The sequence below is a fragment of the Camelus bactrianus genome, chromosome 7 (assembly GCF_048773025.1).
Source record: "Camelus bactrianus isolate YW-2024 breed Bactrian camel chromosome 7, ASM4877302v1, whole genome shotgun sequence".
Lineage (NCBI taxonomy): Eukaryota > Metazoa > Chordata > Mammalia > Artiodactyla > Camelidae > Camelus > Camelus bactrianus.
Window position 1 is genome coordinate 61,808,854 of NC_133545.1, and position 20,667 is coordinate 61,829,520.

At 39.7% G+C, this 20,667-nt stretch overlaps 1 protein-coding gene across 1 annotated transcript in view; it reads left to right on the forward strand.

Moving 5' to 3' along the window:
* Positions 1 to 6,496: 6,496 nt before the first annotated feature.
* The window catches only part of CALCR (calcitonin receptor), a 93,595-nt gene continuing 79,424 nt past the window's right edge, over positions 6,497 to 20,667 (forward strand). Inside the window, exon 1 of the mRNA XM_074366616.1 lies at positions 6,497 to 6,707. The gene's annotated coding sequence lies outside the window, so the exon portion shown is untranslated. The remainder of the gene's footprint in view (positions 6,708 to 20,667) is intronic.

Sequence of the window (20,667 nt, forward strand, 5' to 3'; positions counted from 1 at the left end):
AGACTCCTTTCTCTTCTCAGGTTCCACCTTTGAAACATGTGTGCCCCCTTGTCATCATCTTCTCTGCGTAACTTATTCAATTAAAAACAACTTCTGAAGTATTTATAGATGCCTACCACGGGCTTATTCTACTGTTATTTAGAACCACAAAATTTTAGGACATTTGAGAGGTCCACCTGATGTAAAGCAGTCCTTCTGATTCTGTGTCCCTTATAAACTAGTGTCCCTGTTCTCTCCCTCCATCTCCTCCCGACAGCCAGGGTTGATGCTGGTGGGGCAGCAGGTTACAAATTTTATAAAAATGTTTTCCTACATTTAAAACCTCAAGTTTTAGCAATTGGGTCAATTTTGTTCCTCCCTATTTTTATTTTGCTTTTAAAATATCTTTTCTCCATGTTTTACACTGATTCTGTTTTATTTTCTACCCTTTAAATGCCCCAGCCATGCAAATCATCATCAAAATAACATCTTTGTTTAAACTATGAACTGGAAAGAATCTATTATAAATATTTAAACAAAATATCCAAGGAAAAGTTATGTGGACAATATTGTCTTTTGTTACATGATGTCATTTATGTATATTTACCATGTAATTTAAAATGTCACCTCTTATTTTATACTAAAAATGGGAAAATATTATTTCTGAGGCACGTGAAGCTCTGTGTTTCTAACACTCACCCACCCACATCAGAGTCTGTTAGTGCCAGAGTATTAGATTTCAGAGAGACGATAACTAGTAAAAACAAATCTCTTCCCAGGCAGAATTAATCCCCTCTCTTCTGAGCTCCCAGGCACTGGAACATACTTCTGATGCAGATCTTTGAATTATTATTAATTGTTTAAATGGTCTGACTCCCCAATTAGACTATACTATGCCTAGAAGGCAAAACTCCGCTGTAATTCAGATGGCTAGGTGTTCTGTTCATAGTTGGCTGAAACAGAAATTATTCTTTGGGAAAAAAATTTTTGTCATTTTAAAATATGTGAATCCGGTTAGAATTTCCTGTTAAAATAATCTAATGTCTCACTATTTTTTAATCTATAAAAATATATATCTGTGCTGAATAATTACTGAATCAAGGCCAGTCAAATATATACTAAGCCAGTCAAATGTTTATATAAGCCAGCCTAATATATTAGACTGCCTATGTTAGAATCTGGGCTCCTTTGTCAAACCATTAAGCATCAGTATCTGCATTTCTACGAGAGGAATAATAATCATACCTACTTCATAGAGTTAAAAGAAGATAATGCATTGAAGGCCTAGCATATAGTAGGTGGTAGGTATTCAATAAAATGAATTCAATAAAGCTATTGATTTTTAATCAGAAAATGGAAAACTAATAGTCGTAGATATTAAAGTCAGGTTTTGCTTTAGTTCTGAGGGAAGGTGTATACTCTCTTGCATTTTAGCACTCTTCCAACATTCCCTGAGACAGTCCAAGCCAAAAGGCTAGTGCCATGTGAGGGTTCTTTCCTAAAAAATACTAAAAAATTACTACTGCCTACCTGACTTAGTGAAAGTCACATACCTCCTCTTTCCCGGATTTCTGACCACAGATTAAATACAACTGAATTACAGAGAGCCCTTTACACACACACACACACACACACACACACACACACACACACACAATCATAAAAAGAATAGATTCCAGGTATTTATTTTCATTTAACGAGGGCCAAAGCAGCACTGTGTGAGGATTTTACTCAGGAGCTCAGAACGGCTGGCGTCTTCTCACTCCCATCTCAGCTGGAGGAGGGCCTTCCCTGAGCATCCGAGGGCAGCGCTGCCCTGTGCCTGCCTCTCGGTCCTCTGCCCATGATCCTCATAGTATTGTCAGTATTTGAAATCAACAGCTTATTTCTTATTTTGTTTATTATATCTTTACACCCTCCCACTAGAATGTAAACATTTTAAACTCAATTACTATTTATTAAATGAATAAATACATAAATGCGTGCACGATTGGCTTCTGCAGTTTTTCTCCTGGATCCTGAATTTTCCTCTAGAATTCTCTCTAAAAGTTAGGAAGTATCTGGGTATTTCCCAACTTTATCAGGGATGGAGCAGGTAATTTCCACTGCTACTTAATGTTGTATGCCCCCACTGTCCCCTCCTACCCTGAGTTATTTATTTATAAAGTAAACAGTTAACCCAAGTGAAGTTCATGTAAGTACAATCTGGAAAGACACTTCCTAGCTTAAGTGGAATTTGTTTTTTCCTTGCCAGGAGACACGTTCTGTAGAGAAACACAACTGTGTTATACCCTTCGAAAGATGAAGAGAGAGGAGAGACTTATAAGTGCATCAGCCCCTATTTCTGGCAAAGAGGCAGAAAATCAAAACAGGGGACTACCCTCAAGAGAGCTTAACCTATCACATGGAAGTTCAAATTGCTTCAAACAGAAAATATTTTTCACCAAGGTGAATTATTATTCTTTCTGTGGTGATGAAATCTATAAAGCTGTGATGGGTAATTATATAAAGGGTAATCACCAGCTGTTGTCTATTTGGAAGGAGGCTACAAGAGGAAGAAACAAATGTCCTCAAATAGATTGTGGGTTCCTTGAAAGTAGGGGCTACATATTGTATTTTTGGGTCCCCCTAGGTTTGATAGGCCAATGTGTTATGACATAAGTATGCATTAAATTGCCAGCACATATGTATGAGGGCTTGGGCTGTATTTCAATGTAAGGAAAACTTTACTGATTGGAGAGTTAACTAAAGCTAGGAACTGGATTCCTAAGAGAGGCCAGAAATCTTTTCTCTAAATTTCTTTTCAGAAGAGAACAAACTTGAATCCACTTATCTTGATAAATGATTTTTCTTCCAAATATTATAGAATGCATACATTTTTATATGCATGACTTTTCTCAGTCCCCCCAAAATGTGACCTTCCCTTACATTATCATATTTAACAAGAACAAGCTTTAGTAGAGTTCGTTTTTAATAAAGGGCAATCTTCCTTTCATTTCAAATGAAAGGAATTTTGCAATTCAAAAATTTCATGATTTTATGGAAAAATCACTGAAGTCTAGAACCATAAATGGCATTAAAGTGATATGGTCCGAATTCTGGTTTTGCAGATGAGTAAACCTTGTCCTAGAGAGACAAGGCTGAGAGGTCACACAGCCACTCTTTTTAAAGAGGAAAAGGGGCAGAAGGAAAGGAGCAAAGTCTCATAAAGACAGAGAATTTAAAAGTAATGATTAGTGAGAGAAAATTTCAGATGTGTTTATCACATTTTAAGATGCATGTTTCTGAATGCCCCTTTGATGAACTAATTTCATTTGAAGGCTTATTTTGCAAATACAAGGTATTCTATATAAAGTGTCACTTACTATAAACAAGTATCTTAGGATACTTTTGATAGTGAGTTACAGAAAGAAATATACTTTACTTTGTATCTCAGTACACAGATATGTATATAAAGAAGACATGAGTTTCAAGAAACCATGCTCAGACTTGTCACAGGAGACAAATCTACTATCTTCTATTGTACTCCACTTCATTTTTAAAATGTAGCTTGTGCCCTCTAAATTGGTTTCGGAACCCAGTAATGGCCTCACATCATTTCCAAAAACACTGCCAAGTCCTCTTACCAGACCATCCCCTGGTTAATACCCACTCTCCAAGGATCTACAACACTGTATCTATACACAAAATATTTTGATAGTGTTAAGACACCAGTAGGGTTAAATTTCTGTAGATTCCAAGCGCTTCTAACAGGTGCAAACCCCTTTGGTGTTCAATAAACGTCTGAGGCTGACAAAGTGAATTTTATCCTCTTGAGAGACCAGAGAGCCTCATTTTTGATCCCATTTCTCCCATGTCATCTTCCCTGAAACCTGCCTGCAGAGAACTCACCTTTTTTTCCTTCAATATTGTCTCTAATACAATTAGCGCTTTAATTTGTCTGGGTCCCTTATGCTTGTATCACTCACAGTTTAAGATTTATAATACACTCATGCCATTTTTCTCACTAATTTTTAGACTTTTGTTTTGTGTCTCTAAGTTATGGTGAAGGGTTGTGTCAAACACACCTTCAGTCGCCTTACAGAACTAAGCCTCATTCGGCTTTCAGAATACTGGTTGTCAGTCAGTGATGTAGGGTGCCCTAGGGTTAATCTCCAACAGAAAAATCTCCCTGTGCTTGCTCCAACACACAGTGCAAAGGACAGCAACACTCTCCACTCAACAAAAATCCTCCTGATTCCATGTTATTGCCATGATTTTGGGTTACAATAAGGAAATTCTCAATGCTTGGCCCCCAGAAGTTGACCACAGGAAATACTCAAACAACTTTAATAATTATCTGCTTGTTTGTACCAAAAAGGGATAATTAATGTTACCTAAGAGAATTCTTAAAGGAGGGCATGGTCAGGTGTTAACTGGACAGCAGTAGCTGGGAAGCAGGAAGCTACTGAACCCAGGACGATGTCAAAGCACAGAGTGAATATTCATATCTATGTCCTAATTTAAAAGATTTTTGTATAGCTTTTGTTTGTACTGCTCTGTGTGTGTGTATGTTCCTTTGCGAGATTCCTCTCCCAATTGCCCAGCTACCTTTCCTAGTCACATTTGTTCATACTGCTAAATGCATTATTCCCACTTAGATCCCCAGAATCAAGGGACTGTAGAATATTTCCCTGCAGTGGGGCGGTGCTGTAGGGTTTGAATGCATGGTGAGTCACACACAGCCCACTGGGTCACCAGACTGGAGGTGGCAGGGAAGTGGTGATGGTGGGAGGTGTTATGGAGGGGAGAAAGAAAGAGCCTGAGAAACAAAACCCCTAATAAGGTCTATTTGGAGAGCTGATCTGCCCCTGGACTCTATCTTCCCTTGAAAGCCCCCAGTGACATGAGTTAGAGGTCACTGAATTCCCCCTAGGGTGGAAATGGGAGTTCAAAATATGACAGAAGCACACGCACCTTTTGCCTATAGTGTAATCTCTCCAGGGAAGGGATGGGTGCAGGTTGCAGTCCCATTCACAGGGCACGTCTGTCGTCTGAGTGCTTAGGAGAAACTCGCACTGCCTCGGAAAGTGTGCTGTGTTGCCGTCTGGCTTTCTTCCCGTCCTATTTGGTTGCTGTTACCATTATTTCCTTTGCCGAGTACATAGTGTTGGTAACCTGGACGGTCCACGACCACCTTGCAGTCCCGGGACACGGCGGGATGTTGCTTTCTTAGCCCAAAGCCCCTTGAACAGAGTTAGGAAAAAAGTGTCCGCTGCTGTCTTTCTCTTATCCAGCGGTGGGCTAAAGGATGTTGAAGCCTGTGTGTCCTTGGAACCAAGTTGCCCGCCTCCAAGAGCGCTCCCTCCAGCCCGGGTAGCGCCCTGCCTGGAATCGGATAGTCCCAGGCTCCTCCGGGCATCAAAGGATTTAGTGGGGAAGAGGCAGGCATTCAAGACCCCCGTCTTCCTCACTTCCTCACTGTGCTCATTCCCGGTAGGCTACTGTCCCCGTCCGCAGCCCCCTACATGCAGGGCGCTGTTTCCCCCAAATCCAGCCTGCGCCTCCAGCTCCAGACAGCTGCCCAACTCTGAACGCTCTCCCTGCGCTTTCCGGACCCTCAAGACCCTCTTCACTCCTCCTGTCTCCCAGCTCCTTTTCTTGCTTCCTCTCCACACCCCAGATCTTAGCCAGCCGTTTTCCCACCTTCTCCATCCCACTTTCACCACCTCGTCCACTACAGACCCTCTTTCCACAGGCTCCCAGGTGGTGCTGTCCCCCAAGCAGTGGCTGAAGAAGCCAAGGTGGGCACGGTCTCTGGAGGTGGATTCTTTTGGAAACTCACCTCCCTCCAGAATTTGCATCCTCTGGGGAGGGGGATAAGACTCCCAGAAAGCTCTCTCCGGGGACAGGCTACGAATCCCCCAGCCCATTCCTTTCTACTCAAATCTAACTAGGGTCTCTCGCCTGCTTCCCGTGTTTACACCACGTTTTAGTCTTGGGGGCTCGTGGGGGTGAGCCCCAGCCCAGACTGGAGCAAAGCAGCCGCCGTGGGCGCAGCCCCACTCGCGGACCAGGGCAAGAGGGGCTGGCGCGGAGGCGCTCGGAGCTCTCTTGCTCCCCCTCCCTCTCCAGGGACAAGAGCGGGCTGACGGGGGCCGGAGGGTTCGGGGGGCGGGGGGGCTGGCGCTCATCAATTCCGCTGCCACCTCCTCTGCTGCCTGACGGGGTTGGAGGGGGGGCAGGCGGGCGGGGTGGGGCGGGGGAGCGGGCGAGTATAAGACTTAAGTCGGGAGAAGTTTACGCACAGCTCACAGCTGAGCGAGAGAAGGAAGGCGCCGGGAAGGTGAGCCTCCTGGACTTTGGGGAGGTGGAAATCAAGCAGGGGGATAAAGCGTTTGCCTTTTAGCCTATAATAAAAACTGGGACTAGGTATAAACGATCACTTAGGGCAGAATTAAAGTGTCAGGAAATCGGGAGTGGGGCATGAGAGGGAGAGCTCTGGACTAACGCAGTTTGCTCTCTCCTAGGACGGCCAGCCCCCCAGACTCTGGGTGGGCTGTGCCGCGCCGCTCCGGACCTTCCTGGGTTGGAGAGGTGCGCACCGTCTGCACCTCACCCTGCGGCTGGCATCTCCTGCCCAGGAGATGCACCCTGGAGCCTGAGGTCCTGAATCTCTGGAGCCACCACCTGCGAATGCCCTTCGCCTCTCCTGATCTGTGCCCGGCCGCCCAGTGAGATTATTCCAGGTAAGGAGGGTTTCGGAATGACCAGGACTTAAAGCTTTGGGATGTTCTCGGGGGTGATTAATGGTGAAGGTGCGCCAGGTACCTTGTTTTTTGATTGCAAAACTGCGGTTTGATTGTGATGCTTGAGGTTCTGATTAGGGTCGACTTAGTCTCAGTTGTCTCTTTACTCTTGATTAAAGAAAAGGTAGCTGTCCTGGGCAGGTGTTAAAACTTAGGGTTTCGTACTGAAGCATCCTCGGATTTCGTGTGACTTTTACTATGCTGTTAATATCAATTTTCCCTCAAAAGTTTTATTCTCCAACTGACTGGGTATGAAAATTATGGGATGAAAGTTGTGGTTTTTTTCAAAAGGGTGTTTACTAACTAACAAACAGATAATATCGGCATCTATGTGATGTGTCATGGTTGTTCTAGATACTAGAAATGAGTACAGTGGTGAATGGAGTTGCTTGTTAAGTCATGTTTTACAGAGAATTATTTTCCAACAATCATTTATGCATAGCAGCCATTCTTCACACCTATTAGGAAAAATATGTTGTGTGCACAGTTTCCAAAAGGGTACTCTTTTTTTCATGATGCTCTTTCCAAAGATGTCATCTGGGTGAAAGACATCAAGAAAAGCTTTAACAAATTAATTCTTCCTGAAACATTAATTTTCCTTGAGGTTCAAGGGAATCTGGTCAAAGTCAAAAATCAACAATCCAGTTAGATTTTTAACCCATTGTTGAGGCTTTCTTTTGCAGATCTACCCAAGAAAATCTCTCTCTGGAAGCTTTAACCTAGTATTACATGGTACATGCAAGACTAGAAGGCAGGGTTCCATTGCCGATCTTCAGAAGTCTCTGACGGCCGTAGTTAACCTGAACCAAATCAACTGTTCAAGGCTATTTGTTTAAATTATTGGGTGACTGAAAGTGAAATGTTCAAAATAAACCAAAGTGTGACCATATCATTTCTGAAACTAATCTACAAATAGCAGAGTGTCCAAGTTTGAATGTGTCTTAGATGATAATAGAAAGCAAATATTTTATACATTTGCGTAACCTTGGCTTCCCATTAGAGACAAAATAGAAATGCTTTTAGTGTTGTGGGACTTCTAATGAATGTATGGTTTTTAATAGCATGTTGCTAGCCTACTATGTGTCCAGTTAGAACTGATCTTTAAAAAGTCAAAACTGCTGGTTTTCTACACTAGCATTATGAGAGGATCTAAGGTGATTAGATTTGCAAAATATCTTTGCAGTGTAAGTCAGTATTCTCAGTAGGCACCCATTTCTATTCAGTATTTTAACATAGCTCAAAACGTCCATCGGCCGAGATTTGCTTTGGTCCCATGCCTCTAGTCTACAGTTAATTTCAGGAACTATAGCCTCAAGAGTAATAGTCATTGTAAAATGCTCTAAGATTATTTATTGACCACACCAACATACTAAGCATAGTAAACATGAAATTCTTATTACAATTTATTCACAAGAACATGTAAATAATCTTATAGTTTTATTGTTTCATGGTGCTTGGAGTTGAGGAAAACTCTATTCTTGGTGAACTTCTCTTTCAGTGTTGACATGAATAAAGATATTTTCTACTGTTAGCTTTTATTAGACAAAAGTGAAGTGGAAATTGGAGAAGGGTGATATTTTCAATGATAACCTAAACCAGTATCCTTAACTCGGGCTGCAAATTAGAATCAATGAGAGAGCTTTCAAAAAAAATATGGTTGCCCAGACCTTATCCCAAATCAATTAAATCAGAATATCTGAGGAAGGGGTCTGCATTTTGATGTTTTTTAATGAGATTGTGTTGTGCAGCCATTATCGGGAACCACTGACTGAGGTGGTTACCGTCGGGCTTGGTTAGAGCAGGTAAATGTCGGAGGGTCTTGGAACATAAATGCCGTATGTTCTGTTGCTGGTCTAAGCTTTGTTTTTCTTTAAAAAAAAATTTTATATCTTGATATCCCAATTAGAAGAAAGAGATTTTTTTCCCTTGATGTAGATGTTTAAATGTTTCCGGGAAAAAAATTTTTTTTTCCCCTAGAAAACAAAGCTATTGAGTTTGAACCTTATCAGACTGTCCAGAAAATGCTTTAGTAAATTAACTCTAGCTTTAAGAGATGTTGGAAACAATGCTTTATGAAACATAGAATTTGATCTCATTTTGCTAAGACCTACATGATGTTTAATGTGCAAATACGTAGCCTTTTGAAAGGAGAGAAAGAGAAAATAGTACCATCCTTCTTGGCGCACCAAATACCATATCCCAGGTGCCGGCTATGTTTAAGTATTTTCACATAAAGTATTTTCTTTAAAGCTCACAATAGCCTTGTGACATACCAGCTTTTATTCTGATTTTACATATAAGAAAATTAAGGACCCATTAGGTTAATGAACTTGCTCAATGCTGCAAACCAAGTAAATTTAATGTGTGTTTGAACCTAGGTCTTCTTATTCTAAGTTCAATGCTGTAATAAAATATATATTTATATATATATTTTATAGATATTTTTTAATTTAAAGACAGCATTTTTTAAAAAGCAGTATTGGTTAAGAGCGCAGATTCTGTCATGCCTCTGCTTCAGTTTCATGCCCCGCTCCATCACCTCCTAAGAAGCTGTATGATTTTGGGCAAGGAATCTAACCTCTGTGTAGCTTAATTTCCTTTGTAAAATGAGGTTTTTCTAATGGGAATTAAATGAATTAATATCGGTAAATCACTTCTGGTGGGTACCTGGTGCATAGTAGGTTCTATGTAAGTGTTGTATTTTTAAAATGGTATTTATCCAAAAAATATTTTTGATTGTTTATGATATGACAAGCACTGCATTAAGTCTGAAGATACATAGATAAAAAAATGTTGTCTGATCCTCAAGGATTTTGTGCCTAATAGAGAATGACCAATACATAAGTAATATTCCACTCAGGTATGGGATTTTCTTCCATTTTAATTATAATTAAAAGCATTATTTTGTAAGACAACTGTGTGCTTTTCAAAGTTAATATGATCTTCTAGGGATCCATATGATGAGTATTACCACCCCGAGTGATAATATTTTGTTCTGTCACAATGGAATAACTTGTTTTCCATTCTATCAAAACACAAAAAATAATATTAACATATGTTTCTGGCTTCATTTTATGAGTTTAGGTAACTAGTCATATGGAAAGGGTTTAGGTCTTTAAATTTTATTTTCACAGGGCAAGAATTTAGAGGGGAAGAATTGATAGAAAACGTCATCAGAATCTATTCCTCAATATTCATAAGTACAATTCTCTTGAATTGTTTTTCCAATAAGTATTGTCTGGTTGGAATTCAGTTTGGTATTTTTTAAGGAAAAATAACTTCAGGGCAGGAAGAGTGGATCAAGGAGTACAGTTCAAGGTCTCTGATATGGGAATGGCTCAGTAAGACTACCTCATGGGGCTGGCCGTGGTTCTGCCACCGTGCCCATGGTCCATGCATTGCCGTATCTCGTGAGACCTCCAGGGTACCTCTGGATACCTGAATTATAAGGTTATGTCTTTGCTCAAATGAAAAGCCTCTCTTTATTAAAAGTAGCATATAAATTGGTGTTCTCCATAAAAGAATAACACAGATACTCTAAACCGAAGGAGCTGTTCTCAAAAAAATACAGTACCTGGCTCCATGAAATAGTTTCTGTTTTTGTAATCAATATTTAACCATTCTATTTCATTAAAATTTCTGTTTGCAAATGTATATCTTCCTCTCTCTTCTCCAGTCTGAAGGCTGCTCCCAGTTTTTCCCATGATGATGCATATTTCTTCTTCGTAGTTTCACTGCCACCCCAACACCCCCCCTCCATTTAAGCTTTTATTACCTTTAACAAGATACTTCAGTATTCTCCTAATATTCAGTCACGTTTAGTCCCTGTGTGACGCACTCAGTGTTATACAATACAGCCAGACTTGTTTTCTAAGCCTCCATTTTGTCGCCCTCTGTTCATAATTATTCAGTGATGGCCCAGGGAACGTAAAACATAGAACCACTCTTCAGCCTAGCGTTTAAGAGGTTTCAAGATATAATCTCATTTTATCTTTCCTATTCAAGTCAAGTAGAAAACTGCAGCAACTCCCTAATTCCAGTTCTGAAGCCATGGTGGGTACTACAAAAATTGACTCCAGTCCATCCTTGATTTCTAACTCTTGTGCGTGTCAGCTTCAGTTTATATTCTAATACCTGAATATTAGGGTATGTGGTGAGGGGTCCCCTTTACGCAAGTGGTTCAGTTGCAGAGCTGCTTTGCTTTGGTTTCTTCTCGCAGCCCTATTCCCAGTCCCTGCCTTTTATTTTCCGGTAGTTCAGAGTTTGGCATTTCAAACATTACCTTCCTCGGTCCTTCCGAATGTATTAATCATTCCCCCATAACACATCCAACAAAGTACCATCCTTATAGCTTTGTTTATATTTTAAAACTCAATAAATATTTACTAAATGCCTATTATGTCCTAGTCTGGGGATAATTTGGCAAATTACAGTTCCTGGCTTATTGGGGACTGGAGGAGACAGAAACCAACAGATAATTAGGAGCCCATGTGGTAAGTACTCCAATAGAGAAATGTCAGGAGCGCTTTGGAAGGAAGGAGGAACAGCACCCAGCTGGACACCCAGGAAGCTTTCTGAGGGAGGTAACCCTAAAGGAGACATGATTCAGCATTGAAATGACAAAAAAGTAGAGCCCGAGAAAGAGGGGAAGAGCTAAAGTGTGTTATAGGCAGGACACCAGACTGAAAAAGCCCTGGAGGCTTGAAACAACATGGTGATTTTAGGAAGCACCAGGTACCCAGAGGTACCCTGGAGGTATCACACCGCAGCGGGCAGCAGCACGGAGCCGTAGGCACAGTGGAAGAAGCACAGCCAGCTCTGATGAGGCAGTCTTGCCGTGCCAGCCCCGTGTTAGAGCAGTAAGGCTCCTGGCTTCCTGCTGATTTGTATCCAACCCCCTTTTATTTTAATATTCTTTCTATCTTTCAACCAGAATGATCTACCAGAATGGCAGATCTGATTATTTAAGACCTCTACTTCCTACTTTAACTCCTTCAAAGACCCCAATCGTCCTTATGATGAAATGTAAACCCTTTAGCATGGCAGGCATGTAAGCCTCTTTGCTACCGGTGCCCTGCTGACCTTGCCAGGACCAGCCAGAACACCTTATTGCAGTAACAGAGGGGAGAAACAATTAGAGTCACCCTGTCGGGGACAGCAAAGGGAAGAAAACAGTCAGGAGATTATAGGCGGACACGGGGATAGTTGGTGAATGACAGAAATTTGAGATGGGCTGAATGAGGGAAATGGCCGATTGTGTGATCAGTTCCAAGTTTCTTTCACAGATAATAGGAAAGGTGAGCATCATTCACATAGGGCAAGTAATATTTTGGAGAAGAAAGATAAAGAATTTAATTTGGAATGTGATGCATTTGGCTTATCCGTGTGGCAATGTCCAGTAGAAACAGATACAGAAATTTGTGTCTCGAGAATTCTGCACTAGAGGTATAGATTTGGGAGACAGAAGTTTATCTATTTCAGCTGATGGTGCAGGAATGGAGGCTATCACCTATACAGAGTAAAAAAGAAAAGAAAGGAAAAAACAGGCAAAAAATTAAAAAGAAAACAAAAACATCTAAGACAGAACCTTAGGGAAACCAATCTTTTTAAGGGACAATGGAAAATGAGCCAGCAAAAAAGACAGAGATGAAAGGCTAGATGAAAGGAAGAAACCCAAGAAAAGGTCGTATTGTAGAAACCAGGGAGGAGAAAGCGGGCACCTAAGCAGGTTGTTGGAGGTAGATAAAATGGGATAAGGAGAGATCGCAGTTGGATTTAACTGAGAGCAGGGAGGGAGGAAATGGAGACACTGAGTGTGCACAATAATTTCAGTCAGTTTCATACGCACGCCTTATTTTATTTCCCCTTTTTGAAATCTGACCATCCCCTATAAGTTTAACTTAAATGCTGCTTCCTTTTTTTAGTCTTGGATGGCCAATTTTTCAGGTGAAAATACACCAATTTTGGATCACAGATTATACCATTTTCTATTTGTCTTATGGTGTTTTAGTCTCCCTTTTCTGTTGTGGATGTCTGTTTCTTCTTATTTCCCTACTAGGTTCAAAAGGACAGAGTCCCATATTCATCTTGACTCCAGCACACACAAGAGACCTTCTCTTCTCTTAGTGAAATGAGTTAAACTTACCTAAATATGGTCATAAATATAGTAACTTTTTTTCCCCTGAAATTATTTTTGCCACATTGAGGCTTAAATTTTTTCTCTTTTGTGGTATCACCTAGCTATTGCCCCAAAGATTTCAGCCCCTTCTCTCTCAAATCAATAATCCATTCACATTTCGAACCTTCTTCCTCGAACGCTCTGATTTCCCGATTGAGCCTTGTTAACTTGAAGAACCAACTGTTTTCTTTGCCGAGCATTTGAAACAGAGCTTACATATTCAGAACACAGCATTTCCCACCGGCCTCTTTACAGTTTCTTAATCACAAAGTACATGCTTCTCCTTCTCCCCTGCCTCTTGCATGAAGCTGAAGCTACTTAGGTGGTATTTATTTCTCCGTAGGCAGGAAAAAAAAAGGGGGAGGGAGGACTTTCCTTCTTGGATTCTGATATGGACCAGAGTCCTGGAAGCAATTAATTCTAAATTGTTTGAATAACTGATCATCAGCAAGTTAATACCTTTAAGACTTTAGGAATATGACTAAAATATTAACCAAAACAGCTACAATTCACTGGGCTCCTACTACGCTGAATACAGTGGTGCTTAGTCACTTCTCACGGCAGTCCTATGGAATTTTCAGTCCCAATCCGTAAACAGAGACTCAGAAAGCTGATGGGACCTGCCAAGGTTCATGGATCTTGAAAGCGGCAGAGCTGGAACTCCAACCTAAATTTTATTTATTCCACTGCTACAGTCAAATGACATTTTGATGGTGACTTAGAAATCATTTTATTATAATTGTATATGTTAATTATATTGCATGATCAGAGCCTTTAATAACAGATAAAATTACCAGCCCCTCTCCATGGACATTTAAGTCAGTTTCTCTGGAGGTATTGAGCACAGCTTTCCCATCCAGTGGGGCTGCAGGAGCTGTGGTTCTACCTAATAACTAGAGCCCGGCAATTTGGAATATCCTGGAATATTCCAGGTTCGTGCTATATATCAAGTGGACATTCTAGGTAGCCACGCACATAAGCAGGAATTTCCTGCATGGCAGTGAAAACATGAAATGTGTTATAGTAGTAGAATTTTAAGCATTCATGTCTGACCCAAGTCTATTTGTATTAACTAAACAAATGAATTTATTATAAACAAATATAAATTTGGTGTCAGCCAACAGTGAGAGCTGTATTTCTCCTTTCCTGGAGCCTAAAAGGAACAGCAGTTATTCCAGGACTGTACTAGGAAAAAAACATCTTTTTGATAATTATTTTTCATAAAGGAAAGCTCTGCCGTTTGAGGAAATTTCCCCTATAGTGAGGTTTTCATAAAGTCAACTTGGGCAACAAGGGAAGAAAGGAAAGGTGAAGTGCAGCACTCCCAAATTTAAATTTCAAATCGACTCGACTCATACATTAATTAACCCAAACTTCAGCATAATTATTTGTTGCTAATCTTATGTCTGATGGACAGAATTCTTGCAAGCATGAGAGTGTATTGTAGAAAATGTCCGTGTTTAAAGACATTACGATGGGATCTCTTTAGCCCAAGACGCAAAGAAGTTCATGGCACAGGGAGCACAATGATGCACATGGCTTTAGCATCTCATTCTCTGGGCCCACTACGGGGCTAAAAGGTCAACACATTATTAGAACACTTTTTCATTCTTAACGTCATATAGACTGCAAAGATGGTGTTCAGGCAAAAATCCCAGCAAAGGGGTGAACAGTCGTGGTTGCTCAAGGGCCAATTCAAGCAAGAATTTACTGGGTTGCTTTTTCTCCCATTCAAAATGAAAATAATTTAATTGCCTCCAATGAGGAAAATGTGTATTCTTGCAAATGAGATATATCATTTTAGTGAATAGAAGGACAGTGAGAAACTGGCATTTCTTTTTAGCAACTAAAATATTAATAATCTAGAAATTTGAGGCATAGCAACTTGGAGTCAGCAAATATGAACAGTGGAAGTTGTCTCATTGAGCTGCATTGCAATTTGGTAAAGAGGCATTCCTAGTATTTCAGGTGATGCCATACATTTTCTCGGTAACTAATATTTTATCCTTATTATTGATCAGGAGTTGAATGCTTTTATTAAAGTGCAGACTGAGGCAGAGATGACATATTTGCCCACCAGTAGATGACAGTGCCATCATGAAAACTCCAGCCTTTTGACTCCAAGTCTAGTGCTCACCCTGAAGAGTCTGCAGAGTTGCAGGGAATCATGAGCATTTGCCGACAAATATTTGCAGAATGTGCTTATAGATGATTACATGGAGTGTCAAACCCATACATAAGACTGGCCTTGGATTATATTACAAAAGAGGCCTGTCTCTGGGGTTTTTCTCTTAGTTTTCCAAGCATCTACTACTCATAGTAATACCTTTTTTTCCCCAGAAGCCTGCTTTCCTAAGGAAAAACCCCACTGCTTGAGTCTTTCCACAGCTTCTCCCTCAGCTCCCTTTTGCGCAACCCCCCATAGTCAGTTGCTTTTCTTTTACCTCATTCCTACAAATCCTGCTGTCTGCAGGTAATATAATAGTGAAATAAACCCTTATTCTCTTCAGGGGAAAAAAACCCTGCATCACCAGTGATACAAGAGGTCATTCTTGAACCTGGCATTTCCTGATGCACATTCGTTGAGCAAATCAGTTTGGATCTTAATTATCAAACTTGAAGCTTTGTGCTACACATATGTGTATTAAAAGCCATGAAGTCCATATTGCTGCGTATCCACCATCAGCAGTGTAGCCAAACCACTAATCTCTTGCCCGGACTGCTCCAGCAGCATCCTGGCTGGCCTGCTCACTGGCCCCTGCACCCTTCCCCTACCCATTCTCTGCTCAGCACCTAAAGTGACCACCTAAAATGTAAATTAGATCGGGTTTCCCCTCTGTTCACAACCATTTAAGGGCTTCCAACCACACTGGAACCCATGGTCCCATAATCCGCACCGTGGCCTCAAGGTCCTCTGTGACCTGGCTGTCACAGCCTTATTGCTCCATCATCTACCTGGACTACTTAGTCCACCACACTGATCGTGATCCATTCACTGGAGCACATCACCTTATTCTCCTCTTCACACCCTTCACGTATCCTCTCCCTCCGTCTGGGATGCCCTTTCACTCCTTTTTACGTAGCTAGCTGCTTCTCTTACTGCAGACCTTCCCTTTAATGTTGCTCCCTCAAAGAGGTCCACCACAGTCAGTCATACTTTCTAAAGTATGTGTTACCCTATTAATTTCTCTCTCTCAGCTCCTTGTTTATTTCTTTCATAATAGTTAGTACACTTCGTAATTATTTTATTTTGTGTTTCTGTCTCTTTCGTTTTCTGTCACCTGCATTAGAATATAAATTCCGTGAGATCCACCCTGTGGACTCTTAATTTCCAGCACTCAATAAGTATCTGTTTAACAAATGAAGGTATATATTTGTTTAATTTTATCCATCCACAGCATTTCTCAATTCATGTAGCCACAAGACCTTTTGGTGATATACCCGCAATAAATATCCTGCTGACAGTCTGGGAAATCTGCCTTTTCTGAAAGGTAATATGGTAACAGGAATTTTAAGTACTGTTGCAGGTGTGGCTTGGGGTAGGTGGGCTTTTCTGATCATTTTCAAATCTCCCCCTAGATGTAGCTGTTCACAGTGGGATTGACCGTATGGTGTCATATGCGTGCGTCTGAGTGGGCCTGGTACTTGCTGAGGTAGAACCATGCCCAAGCACGTAGAGCTAATTTTAGTCTGTGTCACCCTTGGAGGATGCGTGGAGTTTTAAATCTAATCACTTTTATAAATATTCTTTACTGTATCTACTATTCATGGCCTCTGCTGAACCTGCAGTTTTTACCAACCACCGTGGTCACCTGCCTGCCTTACTGCCTATGCATAAAGGTAGGCATTTCTAAGTAAAATGCTAAAGAACTTTCCATAAATAATTTGGTTCACATGGGATTTTAAAATAAGTATTTTCAGTTGCAATGTGCAAAACTGACTGAAATTAAAAAGGCACCCTGTGACTATAACCAGCTTGTACCTGGCAGATTCTTAGAAATTAAGTTTCGGTGTTGAGACTGACAGGGCATTAATCTAAACAGAGCCCGTTGGGAAACTTTGATCAGTATCTGCTTCATAGCAAAGTGTAATTTTTAGTTTTCAAGACAAGTATGTATTAATAACTTTCAAGGAAACTTAGATATAAAATAGATTTATTGAAATATTTCAATAATGATGATAATGGTAATCATGATAATAACACCTAACACTTACATCACACTTACTAAGAGCCAGTAGTGTTCTAAGCCTTTTATGGGTATTAATACATTTAATCTTCACAGCAACCCTCTCAGGTAGGTGCAATTATCATCCCCTTTATACAAAGAGGAAACTGAAGCACAGAGAGGTAAGTAACCTACAGAAGAACACACAGCTAATCCAGGACAGATTTTGAAATGAAACCAAGGAGGTCTGGCTTCAGAGAGTAAGTAAATCCGAAAAGGGAAATATGCTTATTGTACATTTATGTTAAAAGCTTAACAAAGTTCTGTTATTATGAAATAAAATCTTTCACTTTTGCATTTTTTTCAACAATAGATCCATGAATTTCTCTCTTTTACCTAGAAAATTAAAGGAATTACATAGTGGTTTTCCTTATTTGTGCTAAATATTAATCTCTATAGCTGTCATAGGATATACCCATGCTAATAGTATTCCACTCTGCCCTGTGGTTTATAAGAAGGGGAAATTGTGCTTTGCCAGGTTGACATCTCATTCATAAATGTAAAAACTTAATCTGTTTTATTATTTTAAAGGTGCAATTTCTATTAAAAAAAAAAAAGCAAAACACTTCTCTTAACAAAACATGGTTTTAAATAGAATTTCAAAACTCTATTTTGATTACTTACATGAAAATTAGTCAGAAACCCATGATATACATGGTTTTAGTGATGTGGACAAAAAAAAAGTGGTCTAAAAATGGCAAGTACAAATACATTGAATTTTAATTAGTCTAAAAATGGTCAAGTTTCCTATTCACTCACTTAGAGATGATAAACTTTCCAAGATCTATTTTGGAGCATGACAACTCTTTTCCATGTGTTCTAAAGGGGCTTATTTCCCTATGAGGTGACTACGCTGGCACTTTGTGTACTTGTGCAAGGGAGGGAGACAGGGGGACTATTCAAATTCCCAAAGGAAAGTCTGTGTGTGCTTCCACATTCAAGCTGCTCAGCCTGCTGCAAGTGATTTTCATTGACTGTCTCTGATATGTTTTTAATTTATTTACCATATCTGAAGTTATTTTCCTTTCTAATGTTAATTTTAACTCTTTTATTTAATGTTTTTAAATGTTTCATGAATTCTATTGTGTAACATGTTTTAGTCTAAAGCTTTTTTTCCCTCCACTGTTATGGCTCATTTTAAGAATAATGAAAGGATGGAAAACATATGTTTTCAGGGGTATTTCACAGAATATTGATCTAGAACCTAACTGCTTGACATTAGATTATCCAATTTCCGTGTGAATCAGGTCATTTTTCCAGCAGTGGGTTATCATTTTACAGGCAAGGGAAATGAATGCACCAGAAAGTATGATAGTTTTATCCTCCGAAGCTGTATGAAGTGTAATCAAATTTATGGGGGAAAAAATGTGTATATGGCACAAGGAAAAACAGTTTTATTTGTTTTATTTCAATCTAGTCAGAAAAAAGTCTGTTCTTGACATTTCTTCTGTCAATTTAATATGATGCTGTACTCTTAAGTACTCAAGGAAAAAAGGGCTCAGGATCCTCTTTGCCCTTTATCAGTTTCAAAATATTACAAAATAATATTTATATTACTCTCAGTGATGCAAAATATCTTAGGACAAAAAAAAAAAAAAAAAAAAAAAAAAAAGCACTGAATCTTTAACACAGGAACTCATCCTGAACGCTTTTGAAGATTAATCAGTATCTCTAGTAGAAGAGGAGCACTCATCATTCTGTTTCGTTTAGGTAACCACCTCAGATAGGTAAATTAGTCAAATCAATTTAGCAGAAGCTCAAACTTTCATAAACATTGTATTATAGATTTCATTTAGATCCTGCCCCAATTCTTCTCTGCCCGAAAGCCAAAGAACAGTCCGATTTACAGATTAAGGAAGTCTGATTCCGAGCAGACTAACTCGCGATAGCATGTTGACCCGGGACAGGTGCACCTACTTTCTTTTATATTCCTCCGCTTATTTAACAGTCACGGATTTTTCCAAGCCCCCTTTGGTTGTTTTGTATTTCCAGTTTATACAACCTCTTAGCATAACAAGGACAATACATTTGAGCCCTTCTTCATATTTATTTAAATGCTCAGCTAAATGATTCAGGATAAAACCCCTAGTTTTAATACTTTGTCAATAAAGTTATCTCTCACCATCAATGTTACATATGTGTACCCATTCCCTGACTTCATTCAGATTCTTCAGTCCTAGTTATATTAGTTTATGTTAGTCCACGATCTACTTGTGTATTTTCAAAAGAGTGTAATGCCTCCCTATCATCATATAGATAAAGACATAAAAGAAATATAACTTCTCCAGTATCACAGAAATTTTCCCCCTCAATCAGATATTTTGGGGGGAACAGGAGGGAATGGCTACTCTTGTTCCTTATTATGATGCATCAGACAATTTTAGATTTGGAATGACAGGTGTATATTAAAAAGAAAACAGGACATTCTTCATCAAGGAGCCAAGATCATATCAATATAAGCTGAATTTATCCCTCCTTTTGATACTATCACTGGCCAGAGCCTTCAGTCGGCCAGACCTTACCCGACAGTAAATAAAAGAGGGTCAGGGTCCAGACATAACCACCATGGTAACTAGCAGCAGAAGTACGAGAGATGGAGGGCACCTTGGGTGACTCCCTGAGTTTTCCAGGCTGATGGACATGAAAATATAGACTTAGGCAGGAGAGAAAACAAGATTATCTGGTCTTACCATTATTCATTGTTTCCAAGCTGGAGATTTTTTTGTTTTCAAGTCTTTGTCATTTTATCTTTCCTCTTCACAATACTTTTAAGTAGAGCTCCAAAATAGGTATTGCTGAGTTTTTAAGTGATAATTATGAATGTGTTTTGCTTTTACAATGTCTCAGTGTGCTTGTTTAAATAACATTCAGAATTTTCCCAAGGCAATTTGTTGATGGGATTGTTTTCAGATCCATTCAGGACTTCAAGGGATCAATAGATGGGACAGGTAAGTTTTTAGGCACATGACAGAGAGACTGGCTAGAGTTTGTGGCAGAGTTACAGGTAGAACACTGAAGAGGGACCTGGAGAAGCCAGCAGTCATCTGCCAACCGTGAATACACTAGGGGAAGAAGGAGGGGAAATGTCACACAAAATAATAATGACTACCATTTACTGGGCTTCTGATAAATGCTATGCTATGTACAAATACGCATTATCTCATTTAGGCTCCACAACAACCCTGCAAGCTGGGTGTTTTTTATTTCCATTTTACAGATGGGAAAGCTGAAAATCAAAGATGCTAAAGAAATGAATAATAAGAAGAAATAAGAATGAAAGTAATCATAATTACTACTACTAATATGTTAGTAATAGCTCAATTTAAAAACTAACTTTTTGAGGGTTTATTATGTTGCTTCTTGGATGAATTATCCCATTTAATTCTCATAATAATCACAGTATTTTATTATACTCATTTTACCTCCAGGGAGTGGTGAGGCTTAGAGACTTAAAGAAAAATGAGATAACCACAAGCAGCGGAGGCAGAATTTAAAC